Source organism: Alligator mississippiensis, chromosome 2 (assembly GCF_030867095.1).
Source record: "Alligator mississippiensis isolate rAllMis1 chromosome 2, rAllMis1, whole genome shotgun sequence".
Lineage (NCBI taxonomy): Eukaryota > Metazoa > Chordata > Crocodylia > Alligatoridae > Alligator > Alligator mississippiensis.
In genome coordinates, this window is record NC_081825.1 from 105,083,968 (window position 1) to 105,108,573 (window position 24,606).

Below are 24,606 nucleotides of genomic sequence, written 5' to 3' on the forward strand. Positions count from 1 at the left end.
TATTTTGTCTTTCTCCTCTGCTCTGCCTGTTCTGTTTCCCCCTGCTGCAACCATCTTGGAGACCCCATGAGCTGTTCTGAGGGTTTTCCACAGTGAAATAATATAGAATATGAATTCGTGTGTCATAGAACATACCCCATCCCAACATGCTAGGTGCTGGACAAACAGGGACACTGCCAGACAAAATACACCACTGCCCCAAGTCTGGCCATCTGCTCTGTGCACACTGTCCCCTGCCCAGTGGTCCCATGGACCCTAGCTAACTGCTGGCTGATTTCTGTGGTATACACAGGTGCTTTCTGTTGGGCTGGCAGGGTAGTATTGCTGGTGGCTGTATAAGCATGGCTAGAGCTCCATGCAAAAGTGGTTATGGGCCCCTACTCCAGGTGGTAACACATCACCCAGTGCTCCTTCCCCAGCATAGCTTACTCCTAACAGCAGCAGCTGAGTCTCCCTCTCCATGCCTGTCCCAGTCCTCTTGGCAGCTACACTCTCCTGATCTCCTTTATAAAGTCAGCAGCATGGAAGCAGTTTTTTGTAGACTTGAGATGACATCGCATCATCTGTTCACACTTGGTTTATGTTTGGAGGGTTTTTTCACAGCTGTAAGAACTGGAAATATACTATTAGATTCTTAGTTGTCATAAATGGGTATGACTCCACTTAATCTGCACCATTATTATTTTTATTTTAAAGAAAGCTAAGACCCTGCAGGAGTGGATGACAAAAAAGGTCATATTCACCCCTGGGAGAATAGATTTTTATTTGAGCCCCATCTAATGCCAATGATCCTATATGCATTCATCCATAGGCCCTCATCACAGACAATGATGTTCATCAGAAGAAATTTAATCCAGTTGATGATACAGAAAATAATGTGGCACAGTTGGATAACAACAAATCACCAGTGAGCAAATAAGACTGAAAACTGTATCCAGCCACTTCTCATCAATAGGAAAAGCGGCAGAATAAATCGGGTTAAAAGAGTCTGATATTGAAACCTTTACTAGCTTGCAACCCATTGGTTATATAGAATCATAGAAAAGTAGGGCTGAAAGGGATATGTTATTATTATTTACTCTGGCATATTATCCTGGGATAATTTTCTTATTACATTAGCCAGGTACATAAATACCACAGCATTCTTAACATTTTCAGTTTGGGTAGAATCTGGAAACTCCCTTTCTGATTTAGTTTTTAAAGCCATCTATGCTTTTAATGTTATAAGGGAATGGAACTGAGGTACAGTCTACCAAATGCAGTCCAATTATGTAGAGACTGCACTTGTTACTACAATGTCTGACATACAGCAGGGTGGAATGGTAATATGCAAAGATGAAATCTTAAATAGTCACTGTGTTCAGTGAATAGATTAATAGAATCTAAATCATATAAAAAGGTCCCGTACAAAAGCTTTGAGTTGCATTCCAGTTTGCATGATAAATTTTCATGGTCAATTTCATCAGAACCTTTGATAGATTAATATAATTCCTGCTACCTGTCCCATATCCATGGCTTCACAAACATTACCCACCAATCTCAGTAACGTTATCAGCACAGTGTGTGTAAAGTGAAAGCCCTATGTATTGACTTCATAAATTTTTCAGTTAACCCATTTATCACCCTGTTACCAATATTTTCAAAATTCTTCAACTGTAAAATCAGGAGCAGTAAATACAATTTAATAGTCTAATGATAATAGCTCTCAGTATTTTAAAACCCTGGAAACATTCTAAAACTAAGTGATGAATCTATTAAAATATAACTTGGAGACAGCCTTAAAATCTGAGCCTGTGACAGCTCGGTCCTGTGACTATCAGCAGCCTATGTGAGTGAATTGATGAGGTTATTCCTCTGCTGTGCAGGTGCAGTCAATTCTCAGAAATATTTTTTGTATATTAATCTACTGGTCTGACTGCAGTGAAAGGTGATTTTTCCCATTCTTCATGAAAGCCTGGCCAGTACACTTCAGGACTTGGGGACTTTACAAGTCATTTTGCTAAGGGCATATATATATATACTAGGGTTGGCTGCAGGGAGAGGGGTGTTCCATGTAGTACCTGGCAACCGAAACAAGAATATTTTTTTCCTGTCTGTGCAGAATACACTTTAAAATCCCACCTTTAATGGCTGTTTGAAATTGTGCGTGATTAATGGATGAAATGAAAATTAGATTATATGTCTTTGCTCTTCCTGTGACCTCTACTTTCTCCTCTATCAATTAAAAGTAGGTCTGTACAATAACGTCAGTCTGAACACCCTGATGCTTAGCACTTGAAGAAGGGTAAAGGAGAGGGATTTAGGAACGCGATTCCAAATCTCTCAGTTGTCTGCTGTCCTTATGATGTATGGCAGCCAAGGTTTGCATCCAACCACTCCTAAATGAAGAAGTCCTAAAAATCTAAAGCCAGTCCCCAGCTGTTTCTCTGGTCATTGCTTATCTCTTTCTGCATCAGTGGCCCCCATGCATTCTGTTCTATGGCAGATTCTGGTCTTGCACAAGAGATTAGTTTTAGTTCAAATAGATGCAGTCCTGAAGGGCAACTGATTTTGTAATTTAGCTGGTTTGACTGTGTATTTTCCATCTCAGGACCCATGTGGAATATAAAATTGTAATTCAGAATCTATGACAAAGTAACACCATTCAGACCTGCCATGTATTGGGGGAACAGAATATTCCACTAGATTTTTTGGTATCTTTAACATCCCACAATACTCTGTTCTGGGAAGACACTTTCACTATATCACCAGTGTGATTCCAGGATCACCCTGTCTATGGGTGTCCCTGATAACTTGGGGCATTCAGCATTGTATCTCTAAAGCTGCCACCACTGCAGCTGCTGCTGCATGGCTGGGGTGGGACCAAGAGCTACCCTGTGCTCCATGTTCCAAGCTGGAATGGGGTCTGAGCCACATCATGTAGTAAGCAGTTGGGGGCAGGGCAGAGGCTGCAGAGAGGAAGGCTGGGGGTAGCGACTGCAGGGAAGGGCAGAGGTGGCAAGGGGCACCAGCATGGCAGGGGCTCAGGAACAGAGGGAACAGGTGGCAGGGAGTGCAGGCACTATGAGGAGGCAGGCATTGGGGGGGGACACAGGCATCATGGTGGGGGTGGGGGAGGCATTGGAATATGCAGGCAGGTGGCAGGGGCACAAGTGGAGGGGGCAAGAGGAGGGAGTCAGGCTGCTTGCCCCCATTTCCCCCACTGCTCCTGTGCTGCTACTTTCCCTGCTGGAGATGTGGGGTGGGAATTTAAGATGACCCTCCAATAATTAGATTCTGTACGTGGAAAATTCCTTGTAGATTCTGTACATGGAGACATTCATTTTGAACTGTTCCACTGATTTTTCCCTGGGGAGCAGTTTCAGCTCAGATACCCAACAGGGTGTTTCTCTCTTAGGGCATCTGCCTGTATTAGCACTGCCAGTTTCTGAGACATCCATGCAAACCCAGTGCTCATTAGGTCCAGAGGTCTTCACTTGTGCCATACAGTTGTTCCAAAGTGAAGAGGCCTGTTGATTTGTGGGGAACTGCTCAATAAGCAAGAAGGCAGGGAAGGCATTTATCCCAGTCCTGTGGGTGTTGATTTGTAAATGGCTTATTCTTTTCAAAGTCCTGTTAAATCTCTCCACTAGCCCATTGGTTTGTGGGTGATATGCAGAGGCCTTGGAGTGCAAGACCCCACATTTCTTAAAGGCCTCTCTATAATAGGCAGAGGCTTCTGAACTTCTCTGCACTTGTCTGGCTTTTTCTACCCTCTGGCAGACTTCACAAGTCTGACACATCAGCAGTCCGCCCCAAAAATGCCAGGGCAGTAAAGGTTCTTCAGCTGCCTGTGCACTGGATCCCTTGATGGCTCAAGAGAGAAACATCATGGGCCAACTATAACAGTGGGGAGCAATGTTTCTGGAACCACTAAATGTCTCCTGATTCCCCAAACCTCAGTTTTCCCAGGTGGACGTCTTTCTAGAGAGGGCTATCATTGCTGGAACTTGCTGTGTCTCTTAGTTTTGCTAACAGGAGATCATTTGGGAGGTTTTTTTGAAATTCAGCTGCTGGGGTAGTGATTGTCTGTGACATGTTGTTACCCCCTGGCATATAAATATCTGTTCTGGCTCCGGCTTCTAGTGAGAACTAACACCTTTTTGGTGTCATCCAGCCGCTGTGTAAATCAGACCCTAAAATCACATCAGATGGACCATCATGGACCCCAGCTTCTTTGAACCCTTCCCTGATGGCCCATTTCAGATACACTTAGGCCACCCTAAGGACACCCTCATCATGGACGTAAACATTCCCTCTACACCCACGTACTGATTGGGAATCAGTTTGTCTGGGCCTACTACTTCCTAGTGAACCAAGGTTTTCTCCATTGGTGTCCTACAATGTCTCAGTGTTTCCTATCTACCTCCAGAGGAACAAAATGTGCTTTGTAGATATTTTAAAAGGACCTTTCAGACTCCGTATTATGAAGCCTGGGGGTTGAGCTCAGAGACCCAACTCCTTCCTTCCACAGTGGTATGATCAAGCTGGCCTTCTTCGTCCTAAGCTGCAGACTGGACATCAGTCTTTGTAAGTAGGTTCACCCTCTGTGGATCCCAAATGTACCCCATAGACTCTGACTTGGGGCAGTTTGCCTTCTTGTGCCCCAGTTTTTTACATCCACCATTTTTCCAGGAGCAGCCACTGGCTCCAGTAACATGACTCTTGGGTGTGGAGTGTCCCAGGACTGGAGTATGAGGCTTCCACCTGGACAGGGCTGGTCTCTGTTAGTCTACTTAGATCTTTGGACATCCCAGGAAACCTAAGGAGCCCTACACCAGGGGTCAGTCAGTAATGCCAGTTCTCCCAAATTTGTTTGGCATGCCAATGCTTAACGTTTCAGCTCCTGTGGTCACATATTTACACGAGAATCCTAGTTTTCATTTAATGAGAAGAGTTTCTTGTTTAAGTGTTTGTGGGGAAAAAAGCCTGAAAACACAGAACCTTTACATTGAAATTCAAAATACAAATATAAAGAATTCAAAACTTAATTTTTTTAAAGTATCTAATTATTTTTAATTCAGTCTGAGCATTTTGGGGGGCCTGACACATGGTTTATTTGAGCAGTACTTTAGCCGTCCCCAGGCCCCTGAAGAACAAGTGAAGAAAAAACACTTCAAGGGACCTCACAGAGCACTCACTTGCTCTTTTTCCCTGGGAAAGTAGCAAATAGGTCTATATTTAGTTCTTTCTGAGGCTGACTGTAAAATTTCTTTAAATCTGTGTCTGAAATCCAAACAGGAAGATCTAAGGCAGAGAAAGATCTAGGTAGCTGTAGGGTTAATGTTATTTCCTTTATTTTAATATAGTTCTTTGTTCAGTATTGAAAGAAAACAACTGTGATTCTTTGCTGTTGTCACATGGCATTGACCAAAATCACGAAGTTCAAAGACAAGGTCATGAATTTTGTCCTTACTTTCACCCCTTTATGCAGGGTATTGCTGGATTCACAACTGATTACTTTTGCCTCACTCCCTCATATTATAAGTTACAAAACTCTACAATATGCGGCACTGAGTTTCTATGTCTGCCTGGAATTTCTAAACCCTCTAGCATTACTAAGACTGTAGTGTTGTGGTCTGCTACTGTACAGTACTGTACTGCTCTTTATGGAGGCAAACCAAAGGAAGGGAGTTTCAGTTTTATCCCAGTTGTTTGTTGGTTTGTTTCACAGCTTCCCTGTTTCTTAGGGTTTTGTGTGTGCTACTTGCTTCCTTTTACTGATACATTGTATAAAAGGGATAAGACAAATTCATAGCTTATTGAGACGGCTCACTAGATATATCTGTCTCCCTGTAGATTTTACCTTCACCTAACTGGTCAAGGTCAATCCAGTCACAATAAAAGCTAGCCATGCTTGTTTCCAGCACAGTTTTACAGCAATAGGTGTCTCCAGTTGGCAGTCGCTCTGTAAGAATGTACCGTTTTTGGAGTGAAGACATAAGCATAGCCATAGAGTGATGCGGAAGATGGTAGCCTATGTCCTAAATGGTGTAGCCCATTGGTGCTCAACCTCTAGCCCATGAGCCAGATTCAGCCCATGAAGCCATGTCACCTGGCCCGCAGGGCTCCCAATGGTTCCAGAAATTTGGCGGCAGAGAAGTGGTGGCAATTAATACTGTCACCGCTCCCCTGCCCCAAAATTTCCAAGCCCCACACCAGAAGACATGGCCCTGTGTGTTGAATCAGGCTGGCACATGGGGTCAGAGCAGCAGGCTCAGTCTGGATTGGAACCAGGGCAGCTGGCCTGATCCAGTATGTGCAGGGCTGGGGTGGTAGGCTTGATTCAGCATGAGTATGTCAGCCCTGCCCTGGACTGGACCTACAGACTGATCCCATGCACCAGATCCAGCCTGCAGCCCAGAAAGGTTGGGTGCCACTGATGTAGCCATTACGCAAGGTTTTAGAAACTCCTTTTTCAAATGCTAGCTGTGTATCACATATTATATTTAGGTATGTTTGAAAAGGCAAACTAGCATTTCTTTTATAGATTCATAGATGTTAGGGTCGGAAGGGACCTCAATAGATCATCAAGTCCGACCCCCTGCATAAGCAGGAAAGAGTGCTGGGTCTAGATGATCCCAGCTAGATACTCGTCTAACCTCCTCTTGAAGACCCCCAGGGTAGGGGAGAGCACCACCTCCCTTGGGAGCCCGTTCCAGACCTTGGCCACTCGAACTGTGAAGAAGTTCCTCCTAATGTCCAGTCTAAATCTGCTCTCTGCTAGCTTGTGGCCATTGTTTCTTGTAACCCCCGGGGGCGCCTTGGTGAATAAATCCTCACCAATTCCCTTCTGCGCCCCCGTGATGAACTTATAGGCAGCCACAAGGTCGCCTCTCAACCTTCTCTTGCGGAGGCTGAAAAGGTCCAGTTTCTCTAGTCTCTCCTCGTAGGGCTTGGTCTGCAGGCCCTTGACCATACGAGTCGCCCTTCGCTGTACCCTCTCCAGGTTATCCGCATCCTTCTTGAAGTGTGGCGCCCAGAATTGCACGCAGTACTCCAACTGCGGTCTGACCAACGCCCTATAGAGGGGAAGTATCACCTCCCTGGACCTATTCGTCATGCATCTGCTGATGCACGATAAAGTGCCATTGGCTTTTCTGATGGCTTCGTCACACTGCCGGCTCATGTTCAACTTGGAGTCCACTAGGACTCCAAGATCCCTTTCCACCTCTGTGCCACCCAGCAGGTCATTCCCTAGGCTGTAGGTGTGCTGGACATTTTTCCTCCCTAGGTGCAGCACTTTGCATTTCTCCTTGTTGAACTGCATCCTGTTGTTTTCTGCCCACTTGTCCAGCCTATCCAGGTCTGCCTGCAGCTGTTCCCTGCCCTCTGGCGTGTCCACTTCTCCCCATAGCTTTGTGTCATCTGCAAACTTGGACAGAGTACATTTCACTCCCACATCCAAGTCACTGATGAAGACATTAAAGAGTATCGGTCCAAGGACCGAACCATGCGGGACCCCACTGCCCACACCCTTCCAGGTCGAGACCGACCCATCTACCACGACTCTTTGGGTGCGACCCTCTAGCCAATTCGCCACCCACCGGACTGTGCAGTCATCCACATCACAGCCTCTTAACTTGTTCACCAGTATGGGGTGGGATACCGTATCGAAGGCCTTCCTGAAGTCCAAGTATACGACATCCACCCCTCCTCCTGTGTCCAGGCGTTTCATAACCTGGTCATAGAAAGAAACTAGGTTGGTCAGGCACGATCTGCCCGCCACAAACCCATGCTGGTTTCCCCTCAGCATAATTTGTCCTGCCGGGCTCTCACAAATGTGAGCCTTGATAATTTTTTCAAATACTTTACCAAGGATGGAGGTGAGACTGACCGGCCTATAGTTGCCCGGGTCCTCCTTCCTCCCCTTTTTGAAAATGGGGACCATGTTAGCCCTTTTCCAGTCCTCCGGGACTTGGCCCGTGCGCCACAAGCATTCAAATATTCCCGCCAGTGGCTCTGCAATGACGTCGGCCAGTGCCTTCAGCACCCTCGGATGGAGCCCATCCGGGCCTGCTGACTTAAAGGCATCCAGTTCTTCCAAGTGACTCTGCACCACCTCAGGATCTACGCATGGAAGTCTGGCGCCCTGCTGCTGCCTCTCTACAACCCCAGTGAGAGACTTGTCGTGCCCCTCGCTTAGGAACACTGAGGCAAAGAACTCGTTGAGGAGTTCAGCCTTGTCCCCCCTATCTGTCACCAATTGTTTCTGCCCATTTAGCAGCGGTCCTATTCCTCCCTGGGCCTTCCTTTTACTCCCAATATATCTAAAAAAGAATTTCTTGTTGTCCTTTACTTGGGTTGCCATCCTCAGCTCCATGGTAGCTTTGGCCTGCCTAACTGCCTCCCTACAAGCACGAGCAGAGGAGGTATATTCATCTTTAGTGATCTCACCCTGTTTCCACTTTTTATGTGCTCCCCTTTTGGCCCTTAGGCTGCCCTGGATTTCTCTGGTCAGCCATGGAAGCCTCCTGGCCCCTTTCCCTCTTTTGCCTCGCTCGGGGATCGTCTTGCTTTGTGCCCAAAGGATCGTTTCCTTTAGGCACAGGCACCCTTCTTGGGCACCCATCCCATCAAAACTCCTACTCTGCAGTGCTTCCTTGACTAATCGCCTGAGTGCAATGAGATCAGCTTTCCTAAAGTCTAGCACTTTTACACTACTAGTTACCTTACCCACTTGCCGTCTTATGTTGAATTCTATTATAAGGTGATCACTGTCTCCCAGATAGCTACCGATCTGGAGGTCCCCTATCATGTCATCTCCCGTTGCCAATACCAGATCCAGTATGGCATTCCCCCTAGTGGGACCATACACCTCCTGTGTCAGGTGGAGGTCCTGTACACAAGTTAGAAACCTGCGTGAGTGATGGGACCTTGCTGTCTGCGTCTCCCAGCAGATGTCTGGGTAGTTTAGGTCCCCCATGACTACCGCCTCTTTAGCTTTTATGGTCTCCGAGAGTTGCCTCAGGAGCCCCGCATCTATTTCTTCCCCTTGGTGTGGGGGTCTGTAACAGACCCCTACCACCAAATCCCTTTCTCCTTGCCCCCCATGTAGCCTAACCCACAATCCTTCTACTTCCTCAGCCTCGGATTCTGTCTTGATGAGGGTTGATGTATATTGCTCACTGACATAAAGTGCAACCCCCCCCTTTCTTCCCCGACCTGTCCTTTCTATACAATCTATAGCCCTCAATATGTACCGCCCAGTCATGGGATGAATCCCACCAGGTCTCTGTTAGCCCCACTAAGTCATAGGTGTTTAGTGCAAGCAGGAGCGCTAGTTCATCCTGCTTGTTCCCCATGCTCTTTTGTGTGTAGCTGTGCTTTGTGACTTCTGTGGCACAAGATTAGATGTCAACTGTGTGTCTAATTGGGCACACCTTTGTACATGGGTTTTTGACCAGACTCAGAAGAAGCTATTCTGTTCTCTTCTATCAGTGCAACTGCCACTCAGACATGTTTAACAAGGTATGCGCTGCTGTTTATGCATGCATGTAACCTTATTAATGCTAAAGGAAATTATATGTGTGTGAAGGGAGTAATGAACTCCTCCTCCCTCAGTGTCCAGGCTTCATATCTTTCCTTTGGGAGTGGGGAGGGGGATGTGCTGTTCATATAGAGTACCTGTTCTAAAATTTTTGGAAGTTTCATCTTTTATTGGGCTTTTCAGTTGGTGTGGAGCTATGGATACCAAAGGGACCTTGCTTCAACATTTCAATCCTTTTAGAGAATGACTTTGTAAGAGTTTAAGTGTACTAACTTCTAATATGTCACTTGTGATCTTTCATGGTAAGAATGGCAAAACTGAATTTCTGTCCCCTTATACATTTTAAAGCATTCTTTCCAAGTTTTTCTGTCTACAAGGATTATTAGGGTCAGGGGCTTGTGTGTTAGGAGACTACTACGAGTTCTTTCCTTACCTGTAATGTCATTTAATGTCTCTCTCTCTCTTTCTCTCTGTTCTCTGTCTCGTGCAACAATTTCCCAGTTCATCCTGTCTTCTTTGTGTTTATGTGTTGAGCTCTACAGTCTTATGGACAGTTAGTATCGCTTTTTCTGTCCTACACATGTTATCAGTGCTACACAGATAGATATCAAATGATAGCAGTCAGTTAAAAGTATAGCAAAAATCTAAGTAATGTAAAACAGCCCTTTGCTTACATAAGTATTTTCAGCTGTGTGCTACAAAGTCATGTTGTGTGCCTGTGAGGTTAGCAGCAACAGAGCTACACACGTTCTACAATATACACAGTCCGTGTTGTCTTGCATTTTGGACTCCTGGGATAGCTTGTCGACTCAGGTTCTGTGTTCTGAATCTGCTGTGTATCTAGCGGTGTTTTAATACCAGGCTGATGATATAAGGCCTGCATAAATTTGGCTCATGCTGGACATGGCCCTGTACAAATAAATGCATGTATTAAGAAACCACTCCACAACATAATTAGCTGTCAGTAAGCCTGGGTGTCATTGGGCAGCGTAATTAGTTCTGTTTACTTAAAGGAGCGCTGGAAAGCTATTAGCACTTGCCAGTGGACCAACAAGAAAAAAAGATTTAACGACCCCCCCCCCCGCCCATACAGTGGTTATTAGTCGCTTCATCATACTGAAAGACAGAATGCAAGATATTTGACTTCCTATCACTGGCACCAAGTCACTGATCACACGGGGCATTGTTCCTTCTTGCGGTTGATAAGTGTGACTTGTGGAGAGCTCCGATAGGATGCTCATTTTATCTGCTAAGTGCACAATGCTTGTAAAAACGGCAGTGGCCTTGTTACCACTTGACATGACACTAGTTTTAGCTGTTTACATTGACACACCACTACACACTTTGAGAGCTGCAGCCTGGGGTCAGATTCATTAGAGTACTTCAGAAATGATACAGATGCAACATCTGGTCTGATTTCTCCGTGCTCCCCAGTCTAACCAAGGGAGAGGGAGTTAGTATAACTCAATGCACAATTCTCACTTTCTCTCTCAATTTTCCTTTCTGTCTTCAAGAGACCAAATTATTTTGATGAGCAAATAAGAGGCATATGTGTGTCTGTATTATTTACAAGCCTAAATAGAGAAGAAAAACCAAAAAATGCCCCAGACCCTCTTGATCTTTTACCTTTTGTTGGAAGCAGTGGAAATTGGTCATGGTGTTGGCAGAATGCAACTCACTGAAATTTCATTAATTGATATAAATATTCCTGAGAAAACAGCTTTTGGGGCATCTGGCAGCTGTAAATAGGTTAACATCTTGTGTCTATCTAGTCCTATAGACTTTAATGGGGTTAAACCAGTGGTGTTCTATAGCAATTACTTTTAGATCCCCTGGAATTTGATTGACAGTAGTTCCTTCCTGTAGGATTTCTCAACCACTATTTAGAGGCTATTAGCAAAGTATTTAACTACTACAGAATTTGGCTTCTAAATTGTATAGAAAGGATATTCTTTTTGTAAAAAATTGCTGTAAAAGTTTGCAAAAAAAGTACTTGGGGGAAAAAGAAAGAAAGTCAGTTAAACTTTTTAAAATATATTTTCCTTTTTCAATCATAAGCTGTCCCAAGCCTAATATTTGATGCCACTGTGTCTGAGACCTTCTTTTGTATCTAAGAGGCATACCAGTAAGAGACAAGCGAAGGATAGTAGACCCCCAAGCAGTGGTGTTCTCAGTGAGGGGATGAAAACCCTCCAGAAGTGATGACTGAGATTATAACTGTTATGTGGGGACTTGATCTGATAAGCTGAAATGGAGAGTGGAAGTTGCATTAGGAGCCTTAGCATGAGCCTTAGCTCTTATTATGTATCATTTTGCAGCTGTAAATCAGTATGCAATGGAACGGTTATAACAGAAGCGAAGCTGCATCTCCTGAGCCCCGTCAGGTTGTTGTAAGAAGACATTGCTGGTTGCAGAAGAGCAGAGACAAGGGACAGTCTTCAGAAAGTGTTAAGGAACCTCTGGCAGTGGTGCATGACTATAATCCATCTAATATCTGTCAAGGCTCCTTTGTCTGAGCTGCTGCAGAAACCCATTTTCAGATCTCTCTTCGTTAAGGGTATCCTGAGTAATTCGGTGGTATAAAAAATAACCCATTTTATGAAAACAAAATTCTTTCCCTTTTGGTATCCAGAGATGTGAGTAATAAGTTATGTTATATATTAAGGGGTCTCTCTAGCTAGCCTGTTTTTCCTGTTGTTGTTGCATGTGATATACATAATACTGCTAAGAAATCTGCAAGCTGAAGCTTTTTGATCAGGGTTGCCTTATCGCTCAGTAAATTCAGGCTGTCGTTTGTTGCTGCTTTTTTGCTTTCCATCTGAAAACCTGGACACATGGTCATTCTGTCCTGCTTGAAAATCAGCCATGCTCAGGGAGGTCTGCATGCGTAATGGCTCCCTAATCAGTGCAGCCTCAACCTGGGGTGGGTGCAGCCAGCAAAACATGTGAGCAAGATTTTGCAAGTGGATTTTAGTAATTTGCAGTGAGTTTCTGTTTCCATGGGAATTAGTGAGTGAAGGAAGACACAAGTGAGTTTTATTCATGGCTGTGTATCCACACCCTCTGCACACCCTCCTCTAGGGTCAGCTGCCCTTCTCCAGGCCAGCTGCCCTTCTCCAGGCCAGCTGCCTCTTCAGTGCCCATAATTCAAACCTAATGCAGGCCAAGTAAGCTAATTTTCCTTTTTAATTACTATGGCAACCTGTAGATAGTGGCTAAGCTGGAGAGAAGCGGGTATGTTGTGATTATGCTCTTACATATTAGAAGAGTGCTGTACCACGACCCAAACTATGTCGCATGGCTCTGTAAATATGCCAGTTTTATGTTTGTGGTGAACCACAAATGCCCTCCTACTTTTGAGGAGGCAGGGGAGAGGCAATTTGGGATCCTAAGAGAAGAACAATTCATCTTGTTCCCCCCTCCCCCTATACACACATACACCATCCCCTTGTCTCTTTTTAGGTCATTTATAATCAGCAGTCATGGAGCACTGGCCTCATTAGTGATATAGCCATTCCTTCAGTGCTTCAGAAATAATCATTTAGAAAAAAATGCACGGTTTTCTTCCCTTGAGAGCCCATGAGTGATGAATTTATTTCAGTCTGGCTGGCTTAGCTGTCTTGCTCAGCCTTATTTCCATATTTATTTCAACAAATAATGTAGTGTGGGAACAACAAAACACGCTTTGTGCCGCAGAACAAGCCTTCCTGGGCACGGAGGGGCTAACAGGAGTCATGGCAGAGAATCAGCCATTTGAAACCTGGAGTTCAATGGGAGAAGGGGCTTTTTTTTTCCTTTAAAATGTATGTCCTTTCTGAGCATTTCTGTTTGTGAAGGCTCAGCCACTGTGGGATTTGGAGGTTGATTTATTCATAGGATACCATTTAGAGAGCAGGCATTGTCCCCTGAGTGATCTCAGCCACCGACCCTTCCTCCTGAAGGGACTGTCCCTTTTGTAATGGTGGACAGGTGATTAACTTTCTATGCCAGCTAATGACCTGGGTCTCTCCCGAGCAAGCTTTGCTAATTGTGACCAGTCGTGAGGGCTGGCGTACTGGGACTAGTGCACTTCCTGAATGACTGTGAATAGAGCCAGTGGACTCGCATCCAGCTGCATATTCATTGATCTCTATGAAGTGGCCATTTAAACTACTTGATAGCAGCCTTACCAAAAGGCTTAAGTTCCTCATGTTTGTACTGCCAGGAGACACTTCAGGGATTAAATCTTACAGTTTGGATGCCTGAAACATGAAGGTTATAATGATCTGTGTGACCAAGCTAGGGAGGGGTTGAACTTCCTGAATGTTATTCCTCACATTTCTGCTGATTTACAGTGGGACCTATCCGGGCCTCAGTTGTTCTATCTCTAAAACAGGAATAAGGATAATTCATACCATATAGCTAGCTGAAGACTTGAAGCTAGCTTAGTTAAATAACCTTGGACACTTTGAGGCCCTCGATGGACTACACAGGATGAATTTTTCAAAGGGTCACTTTTTTATATGGGTTCACTTGGTGCACCCAGCCCTGCTCGTGCTCCACTTGGTTGCAAGTGCAAAGTAGCCTGAGGTTCATTTTCGGTTCATTTTGTGGGCACCAATTACACCTGAGTCTCAGTCCTTCCAAAAGAGGTGCCCCCAACCCTGCAATACATCCACAGAGTGATACTGTTGCAGCTGCTTTGGTTTACCTATTGAATTTGTTTCCTGGCCCTTCTTTCCTGATATGTTTGTAGCCAGGCTCCCTCGCCACACAGAGGTCCATATTTTCAAAAGGAGTCCCAAAATTGTGGGCACATTTGTTCATAGATAAAGTGTTTGTGCAAAGAAAACTTTGCATTTTTTGTAGAACCCAGGTAGTAAGCCTTTTAATGACCTAATCTCTTTGTGTATGTACACACACACACCTTCCTTTTTTAAAAAACGTTAAATAATAGATTGGGCAAACATCACCCTTATATATAAAGTGTTCCTTTGCTGACTCTTCTGTTTTTTAATGGATTCTTTTGATGTTTTTGTCACTTGTTTCATTAATTTTTTGATGCCCGGGGAAACCAGAGGTTATGTACTAGCTTAGCTTTTGAGGGTTAGGAACTGACCTAGGTAAATCAGTACAAAAATCATACATAGGGCAGTTCTGAATGTTTGTACCTTCAGATTCAGCTACTTCAAATGTCAAGAGCACCTTTTTTTTCTATCAGAGCAAAATGACAGCTTCCTGTCTTCATACAGCCTACTCTCCATTGCTTTGCAGTGAGGTTGGGAGCAAGGCTTTTTAGATAATGGGGACCAAGAAGCAACAGGTGTTCTGCTCTCTTCTTACCATGACATAAATCAGCACATGAAGCCTGTAACAAGAAGGATGAGCACCATTTCTGCAGTACTAAGGCAGGCAGGATTGTGAAGCTTTGTGATTGTGGCATCTATCTGGCAACTCCCAACTCCTAATCCATATTTTAGTACTAGTACTTTCAGCTGTTGCCACTGGTGCTTGGCTAGAAATTTTCTCTTCAGATGGTGGTCTTCCCTGCTACTCTGAAGAGACCCATATTTTTTAAATCTTTTCCTTGCTATCTTTATTCTCTGCTTTAGAAAGGTCATTTGAAAAGTCCATGCTGCCTGCCCTCTTAGAAAGAATTAGGGAGAGGGTAGAAATGTTGCATTTGTAACACAGATGTCCTTTCTCCAAAATGTTAATTTCTCATGAAGTTAAAAAAGTATTAACAAGAAAATTTAAACAAAGAGAAGGGGAAAACCCAAACAAGTCCCAGCTTCTGGAAGAGATCACATTTAGGGTAGATTTCATACAGCTGAATGGTCAGAAGTGACATGCTACAGAAACTAGGCTCAGACTGAGTGCATTAAGGCAGAATGAGATGGTGGAGGTTTCCAGCTACAGAAGAGGGGATAGGAAAGGAATAGGATAATTGAGGTTCCTGGCTTGTATACCTAAGGTATTGAGTAAATCTCAGTTTTCTTCCAAAGTCTAGGAATTGCTTTAGGAGGGCAGGCTACTGGTATGTATTAATTTACTACAGATCATTCCAGCAAGCTCTTTGCAAAGTTACACTCTCTGAGCTTCTTTTTCCATTAATCAAGAGTCAGCATGGCAATCCATGGAAAATTATGTCCTCTTTTTCTCCTCAGCTTATGTACAGCATAGGCAAAAGAAGCATAGGCTTCCTCAGCTAGCTCCCCTACCAGTGCACCTGAAGGGATCCACCTCAGACACTGGGGGTAGGACCTTGGGGGAAAGTACATTCTTTCCTCTTCAGATCCTGTTCCTTTTTCCTGGAATAACCATCCATTAATTCAGCAGGATTTGTGGGATGGTTGCATCCAGTGTGCGTTTCCCAACCAAATCAGTAAGTGGTCCCTCAATGCCCATCAGATGGTAAAATAAAGGAAAAGAGTGGATTTCCCATGACTTCAGATCTCTACACCCAAACAAAACAACTTTGGAGACGATATGCACTAACTCAGCTGGAAGTGACTAAATATCATGCATAGAGGTGCTGTGGATTACATAGGAGGTCAGGTTAGACAGTTATAATGGTTCACTTGGAAGTTAAAATCAGTGAAGTTCTAAAAATTTCTGTCAAAAATGAGGTTAAAAATATCACAAAACATTGACCAAAAATTGGAGAAAATGGTGAACATTTGAATGAAAAATCTATTTCCTTTACAACTGGCTTTTCTAGCATGCTGGCCTGACTTCAAAATTGTGATAGGCACAAGATCCCAATCTGTTCAACCATCCAGCTGCCCCCTAATCTTACTGTTGCCCTACAGAAGACAGAATCCTAAAACAAAGACATGGCCGCATATATCAGTTTCCTGATGCTTCAGCCTCAGGTGGCTTTGTTTTAAGGCAGTGGGTGTCAGCAATGTATACTTCTGCTTCTCTCTCGGCATTGTATAAGTGAACACAGGTTAATTGTACTTTCCCCCTAGATTGGGCCATCTTGAATGCGTGTTAAATCTGCAGTCTATAAGGTGGCCAGAGGATCAACTGGATTAATAGGCACCTCATGCTACGGCCAAACACAGAAAAAAATCTTCTCTCTTCCCCAGGCTACCTCATTCTTGTGACAGATTTTCAGAGCATGGCTAGTACTATTAGACTTTGCTAGACTTCAGCAGCTTTGACCTATAGAAATTAATTAAAAATCTCCCCCTTTTCCCCGCCTCAAAATCAATTAATGTAATTTTGCATCCCTTCCTCTTGCTGTAAGTTTTGGGTTAAGCAGAAGTCAGTCAGTACCTACAAGGTCCTGCCAAAGCCATAAACTGACTAATAATGGGATTTCTTTGCGCAGAAATCACACAACAGCAGCATTGCATCTGGCTGGTGGGCCTAGTATCCTCTTGGTCCACAGGGACTCCCCATCCTTTGCCCCTTCATTGTCAATCTACTTCCTTGCTTGATGCTGCATATGAGTTTTAAATTGCCAACTTCAGGCTTTGAACCTGCAACATGTGCTGTTCACTTGCTCTACCAAACACCCAGGGAAGCCAGCAGGTCCTTATAGGAAGAAATGCCATGGGCTGTGGGGATGTCAGCCATTCCACTGCTGCAATCATGGCAGGCCAGTGCTGGTAGCAAGCAGAGAGGCCAACATTTAATTCCTAGTTACAGTCATTTTCAAACTTTTCCTGTCTCTGGCCCTTTTGGTTCTCCTCCTAGATTTTCTGAAAGGTTTCCCTTCCCTTCTAGCAAACCTGAGAGGATCAGGATGTCTTTATTGTTAGCCAACACAGTGGTGGAGGCTGCATGTCAGCAGGTCTACACTGGCTCTTGGTAACATGGTCAGCATTGTATATTACTTGACTCTGCTGCTATTCCAAGGCCTGTTCAGGCACAAAAATACTTTGTAACATAGACAAATTAGGAACGAAGGACTGGAATGGGTCTCTTAGACCAGTAAGTCCTGTCTCCTACATTTAAAGGTGAGCATTTATCCAAAAACTCTTCAACATCATCTGCTCATTGAGCATTGAGAGTCGTTTCACTTTCTTGCCATGTCCTTCTCCAGAGTGTCAAGGAAGAGTGAGGTGTCAGGAAGATAGAAATCCTTGTCAGCTAATTCTAAAATTAAAATGGTGTATTGGTGAATAGCAATTAACAAAGCAGTACTGGTAGAAGAGGAAGATTTAAAAACAGCAGCAGCAGCAACCCTTTAGTAATCTAAGAGTAAAGTATACTGATATCTGTTTGGTGCACTTCTGGTAACAGCTTGCACCCTAAGCAGGGAGGGGAATGAAAAGTCTCAAGTTAGACCTGGCATCAGAGTCCCATTTCAAAATGGCAATGCTTTGTTAGGGCTTTTCTACCATGTCTCCCATTCTGGCACTGAATTGGTAGGAGAGGCACCACATGTTTTCTTGGTGCTTCTCCTCTCCCTTTCTCCTGTTCTCTCCCCATCCCCCTCCTACCCTGCCCTCCCTTTACTCCCCACTCCCCAAATCGAACATGTACAGATTTTACGGTTCACTGGAGAATAAGTGGCTGTCATTTCACAGACGGGCCAGGATGTAATTAGCCACAATGCATCGAAGTAATGGAACAGATGTCTCTTTGTAAACTGAGTTTGCTGTTGCACACTCTGTGTGTGTGACCTGCCGACTGCTCCAGGCTATTCCTCCCAACTACCCACCCTCCCTCCCCTTCTCTCTGTTTCTGAGCGACTTAGCTAACATAAAGTGTTTGTATGTTTGCTGTTTTGTTTTTCTCTCTCTTTCTCTCCCTTGCCTCTCCTGCTGTAAGGCCACTGATTACGTGACAGAGTGTTAGTAAGCAGAACCTGCATTTATCGATGGAGTCATTCAAAACAGAAAAGGTGATACCCCTCTTATAAGATAATTGGCAGTTTCGAATTGCACTTATTACCCAATGATAATACACCAGTAAAATCATAAATTACTGTTATGATGCCTGGACTCTTTTTTTTTAAAACTGAAAATAAAATAGCTGTATTCTCCCATAACCCTCAAATTAGTATTTACATTTTAAATAAGAGTTGGGGTGTTGGGCTGATTACAATGAGATGATACACACTAGCTACAACCAAAACAGATAGATGTTTGTTTGACTTAACCAGAAACCCAGTTCCAAATGCCCTTAAATTTGGGGAGGTCTGAAAAGCTAACTGGATCACTAGCTCCTCATTTTGTAACTGAGGTCCATCTCTGTAACATAAGACAAACTAGGTAACTCTGTTCCTTCATGCCTGTTAATTCCCCCCACATTTCCAGATTTTCTCAGTTCCATGGTGCCCCTTCACCAGTGGCTCCCTGTATCTGTGCAATTCTCAAACCTCAGTAGCTCCTTTTCCTTGTAGCTCTCTTCAGCTGTGTCTATGGTGGAAGTTGCTTCTTAAAATTTCCCTCTCCTTTACTGCCAGTACAGGAGGCAATAGAGGGACTACTCAAATACTCTGGCTGCTGATATTTTAACCATCCCACACTTTCAGAAGCAGAACTAAATAGCATGGTAATGCTACTGCCAGCTGTTGGTGCCTCATGTACATTCACTCTCCTACGTACAACTGCAAGAGTAGCAGACATGGCAGTAATAGTAGGAAATTAAAAATACCATATTTACTTCTATCTGACAAAGTTTTTTCCCCCAATCAACATGCACGGAAAAGCCCCTCATCTTATATTTGCATACAAGGAAACCACATTAAATACAGTGCTTATCTCTGAACTGCTGCCAAAAGCAGCATGTGTTCAGTAATGGAAACCAACTACGAAGTTGATTAAATGCAGCCAACACTGAGCATGGCTATAAAACACATGGCCCATATGGGGCAAACATGCTGATAGGAACATTTTGTGTGTGTGTGTGTGTGTGTGTCCCTTAAAAAAATTGGGCAGTTGCTTCCCAAGGAGAAAACAAGCACTGGGCCTGAAGGTACTGCAATGTCAGGTCAGCATTCAAAGAGGTTGGAGCAAGCTGTGACATCTTCCCCTGATACCAAAAATGTTGATGGGAACCTTTTTTTTTTTGGCCCTTAAAAAATGCGGGTGAGTGTTCCCTCCACAGGGAACTGGCCAGACCTAGCTCTGATACCCTCCCCTTAGTGCCAAAAATGCTTGATCTTAGCCAGAAAGCCAAGATGCTGATGGGAGCCTTTGGGTTTTGGGAGAGGGGGGCAGGGTTTGTATGGCCTTCTTAAAAAAATGGGCGAGTGTTCCCTCTGCAAGGAACTGCCACTGGGTACTGCCAGGCTGGTACCGAGAGGGCCAGAGTCAGCCCCAGCTCCTTCCCCCTGATGCCAAAAAGACTGAAGAATAGATTAGTATAGCGAGTCTGAATAAGATATGTGGTAGTACCCACTGAGTGTAGTCCCCCTCAGCACTGACTCTCAAGTCATGGTGAGCCACTACATTGCATGCATTTTTACTTCCTCTTCACTCCCACAGCTGAGCAGATCCTTTCTTTCCCATTTCCAATGATTCCTTAAATGTCTGGCAAACATTTACAAATGGGGCCCCAAATAATTTACTCAGAATCCCTCTGTCACCCCCTCTCTTAACTTGTTGCATATGATTAGTATGGCTCCACCCTCCATGAGGCCAGGGGTGACGTGTAGGGGATACATGCAGGTGCCTGTGCACCCCCTGAATGGGAGGGTTCACCCCTACAAAAAGGCGCCACCAACACTGTCGGAGGCACCTGTGGGTGGTTGTCACTCGCCACCCCACCACTGGTGGTGCCAGTGGGCAGTCTGTGATCCTCGCAGGCTGCTGCCACCACTGGCAGTGGCGTCTGTGGATGGTCGCCAACCCCGGTCAGTGCTTGCCACCACTCCGCTGCTGCCAACAGTGCCAGCGGTGTCTGCGGGAGCTCCCGCTTACCACTGCTGCACTCTCACCGCCACCACTGCACTCCCACCGCTGCCATACCTCCCCAGCTGCCGGGGGCACATGTCATTCATGCATGAGGTAGGCCTGGACCTCATCTGCATATACATTTTTAGAGAGTCCCAGGACTCATGACAAGAACACGTGGTTCCAGTCATGAGTGGGGGGCTAATTAACACATGGATCCTTTGGGGGGGGAGGGGGAGATCTGGCGTACACACACATACTGAGCAGTGCTGAGCTGTGGGGTCATTATGGCTTGAAATGCTGTTGACACTGCTGGAGCCCAGCCTAATAAGCAAAATGGTAAATCATGAATCTTTTGGCTTTGGTTGGACTTGTATCATGCATAGTTTGGGATTGTTCTTGGGCTTTCCCTCCATCCTGCTCCAATGGCCTTTTGGCTAGGGGCAAGTGAGACTAGGGGGCATCTGAACTCCAAGGTATCTGGCTTGGGGCTTGTACATTGGATTCCTGCCATGGATTTGGGAGTATATGAAACCCAGGCTGAAGAATCTGGGAGGTAGGATACTTGCTCGTGGTAGTACCACACAGATTTGAATGATTGAGCTCCACTCAGTCAATAGAATTCAGAACTGATTTGGCTAATTTGGCTTGAGACATAAAATTAAAAAAACAAAAAAGCATAGTTTGTACTCTCTCTAAGTAGGTGCTAAGGTAAAATGCATAATTTCTGAGTGGACCAAGTCTCTGGGTATTATATGGAAATTGCTATAGCCATGTTTGATTTCAAGGTTATTGTTTTCAAATTAGTTCCTCACTTCCATACGCTCAGGAAGCACAGGTTCTGACAGTAAGGAGGAGGGAAGGGGCTGCAGGGTGAAGAAGTAGGGGAGGGCAGAGGGCAAAGGGGCTATCTGACCCCCCAGATTTATTTTCCCTGCTGTAGCAGTAGGAGGCTCACAAATTCAAGACAAACCTCCAATAATTGAATTCTATACCTGGAAAATATATCAAATGTAGATTTAATATAACATTTGATACCTCTTATGGTCTTATAATTAGGATTGTCTTATATTTGAGTAAATATGGTATATCTCTGCTGTAAACAAGACTTTGGCTTTGGTTTACCTTACAGAAGTCTTTGTGTGTCAAAGGAACATATTATCAAATTACTTGTATAGGCTTTTTGTATGCACGTGTCAACTTTTTCTCACAAATTTCACACAAATTTCATAAAGGGTAAATCTTCTCTTCCCCAAAAACAGACTCCCCATTGGCTTTTGTGGAAGCAGGGCTGAGTTCAGGGTGCTTATCTTGAGAGTCCATGGCTAGCTGAAGCAATGGCTGTCACACAGTTCTGAGTTGAAGCAGTAGGGCTTTCTTAAGGGCAGGTAAAAGACCTGTGGGACTCCCCAGATGGAATTAGATGGATGGGGAGTGCAGAATAAATATAGTGATTAGGTTAAACTAGATACAAACTTAGAGCATTTTATTGTACCTTGGAAGAATTCTCCCTGGCACAGACCACCCTGAACCGGAGCCCAGCTGTTTGTGCAACTTCTCACCTTAAGCTACATCACTTTTTTTCTTCCAGCACCAAAGTGACTAATAGAAAATTTAAGACCATGTAAGTATTTGTCTCCTTTGTACTGCTTCCTGTGTACTCTGTGACTGTGAGAGCTATCATTAAAGGAGAGGGAGAACTAGTAATCCAGAAACGGCTTCCCTCCTAGGGAGAATAGCCCTGGACAGATTAATTTTTCTTCCCCATCAGAAGTGCACAAAGCTCTGTCATACACATGCTGAGCATTCTCCCTAGGCTTGCATGAATGTTGACATGCTCAGGAACCCCATGCATGCATGCATCCATCCTCAAAATGAAATTGAGCTTCTTTGTGGCCTTCACATTAGGAGGGTTTTCTGGCAGCTATGAAGAACGTCAAGGTAGCAGCTAATTTTACAGAGTACTGAACAGTCTTGTATACCAAAGAGTATGTTGATATCACACATTAAAAGTAGCCAGGAGTACAAGAATGAGTGTCTATGAGAAATGCTCTTTTAGGCAGGGAGAGACAGCAGCCTCTTCTATTCTGTATGGCTGAGGTTCCTGATCCCCAGGCCATAGCCCAGTACCTGGCTGCAAAGTGTTGGCTGTCAGTCTGCAGGAGGGTTGGCTGCTGGACCGGAAGTACAGAAGTGACCGGCATACTGTGGACCGGCAGCCAACCCTTTTTTTATACTCAGAATGAAAAAGGGTTGGCTGCCGGTCTGCAGTATGCCGGTCACTTCCAGTCTGCAGTATGCTGGTCTGCAATTTGCTGATCCGTAGTCACTTCCGGTCCATGGTCACTTCCAGTTGGTGGTTTGCCGGTCCATGGTCTAAAAAGATTGGGAACCACTGCTGTATGGGATTAATATGGCAGCAGGTATTTTGTGAGGAGAGGAATGTTGGGTTCTGGCTCTGTCTATAGTACTCAGTGGCAATCTATTAATTGAAGTGCTGATTGAAAATGGCATAATAAGCAGAAATGCCAGGTTGGAGGACTGCTTTACAAAGAACAATACCTTCATGTTGTTGCCACAATCATTGTTGTGATTTCCAGGCATTTGGATCACTATGTGTTTTAAAGTGACATGTCACAACAATGTTTTAAATCTTCCATTTTTGAGAACAGCACTCAAAAAGTGAGAGACTAATAGCACTGAATTGAGCCAGGCGTATAACACAGGCAAATGCAGAATAGTTTTCCATGCATCGTTTACAGAGGAGAGTTGGATCCCTAACTTAGGACACCTTGGTCTATTCTAGGCCTTCATTTCATGGAAGAATTCAAGTCACTGCTATGCTAGTTCCATGAAGGGTTTTTGTGATTGGAGCTGAATAAGGCCTCAGCTTAATTTCACTTGTGACATGAACAGAATTTGAACTGTGGTCTCCAGCGGTGAAAGGTGTGTGCATTTACTGCCCCCTCTCCCCTGCCCCCAGTGGTAATGTTGCTTGACTTATACTACATTGTTTTTGTTCTGCTGTTATTTTTGGTTGCTACTCATGTCTGGGTAAAAAATAGGTAACAAAGGCTCTGGGCCTTTACTAAACTTTCTGTGCAGAAGGTCTGGAAACAGGATTTAGTGTGGGAGGGTCATTCCAGTGATGGAGCCATTGATGTCTCTGGGCAGAGTTCCCAGGTAGCGTCTGGGATGGCACACCACAAGCCTCAGTTCAGTCGGTGAGAATTTTGTTAAGCTTCTTTTTCCCAGTTCTTTTTAGCTAAAACCTTTCTCCTCTCAGTGCTCAAGACCAAGTTCTGTTCTCACCTTCCTTGATATAAATTAGGAGTTATTTTATATAAATGAGGACTTTCCTCAAGTGTACACCTATGTGAGATAACAATTTTTTAGAATTTGGTTATCACTTTAAAAAATGTGCATATACCTCTGTTGGTTTCTGCTCAGCATTGGTACCCGTGACTCAGTATCTGTTGTTAGCATATACCTTCAGCTTTTTTGGTTTGAGATTTTTTTTCAAGACTCAGGGCTTGTTTGATAAGTCCCAGCCAATGCAGAAGGGCTTCCAGACACATGCTAGCTAAGTAGATCAATTTGATCTATGTCTCTCTTTTTTCTCAGAAGAAACAAGCCAATACTGCAAATGCAAGATCATTCCTGGTGTTAGGGAGCATGAGGGAATTTCTGTTTCATTCTAAATGAAGGCATTCTCTGGCAGCTTAAACTTGAAGTGGCTTGTCGTTCCCTTAACAGCAGGCAATTACATGACACTCAGGGAAACTGTACAGCAGAAGGCTCTTACGACAATATACCTTGTAAACTTTTTTAAAGAGTATTCAGTATTATGACAAGCATTCAGCTTCTCCATAACAATAATAATGGTCTTAATCCTGCAGTCTTTACTCAGTTTTCATTGAGTCCTCACTTAGATGAAAACCCTGTGGACGCAGCAGAATTAGGATTGAGTTGAAGCAGAGTGAAGAGTGCTGGAGGTAGACCATTGATAATACGGTGCTTTAAATACGTGCACTTTATACCTCAAGACTTAGAGTTCTTTGCAAACAAGTTGACATGTGAACCTTACAACGTCCCTATGCTTTACACTTTTATATGTACAACTATGCCTTATTAACAGGTGGAAACAGATCCATGGAGCAATTGAAGGCCTAATTCTGCTCCCAGAACATGCAACTACCATTCTCTTTTTACACTGGAGTGTGTATGAGGCAGGACATGAAA

The 24,606-nt window shown here is 44.2% G+C and overlaps 1 protein-coding gene and 1 pseudogene across 3 annotated transcripts in view; one reads left to right on the forward strand and one right to left on the reverse strand.

Moving 5' to 3' along the window:
- MAML3 (mastermind like transcriptional coactivator 3) overlaps positions 1–24,606 on the forward strand; it is a 364,995-nt gene that overhangs the window by 260,553 nt on the left and 79,836 nt on the right. The gene's annotated exons all lie outside the window — the stretch shown is intronic.
- On the reverse strand, positions 19,423–19,656 carry LOC132248985 (U2 spliceosomal RNA; annotated as a pseudogene).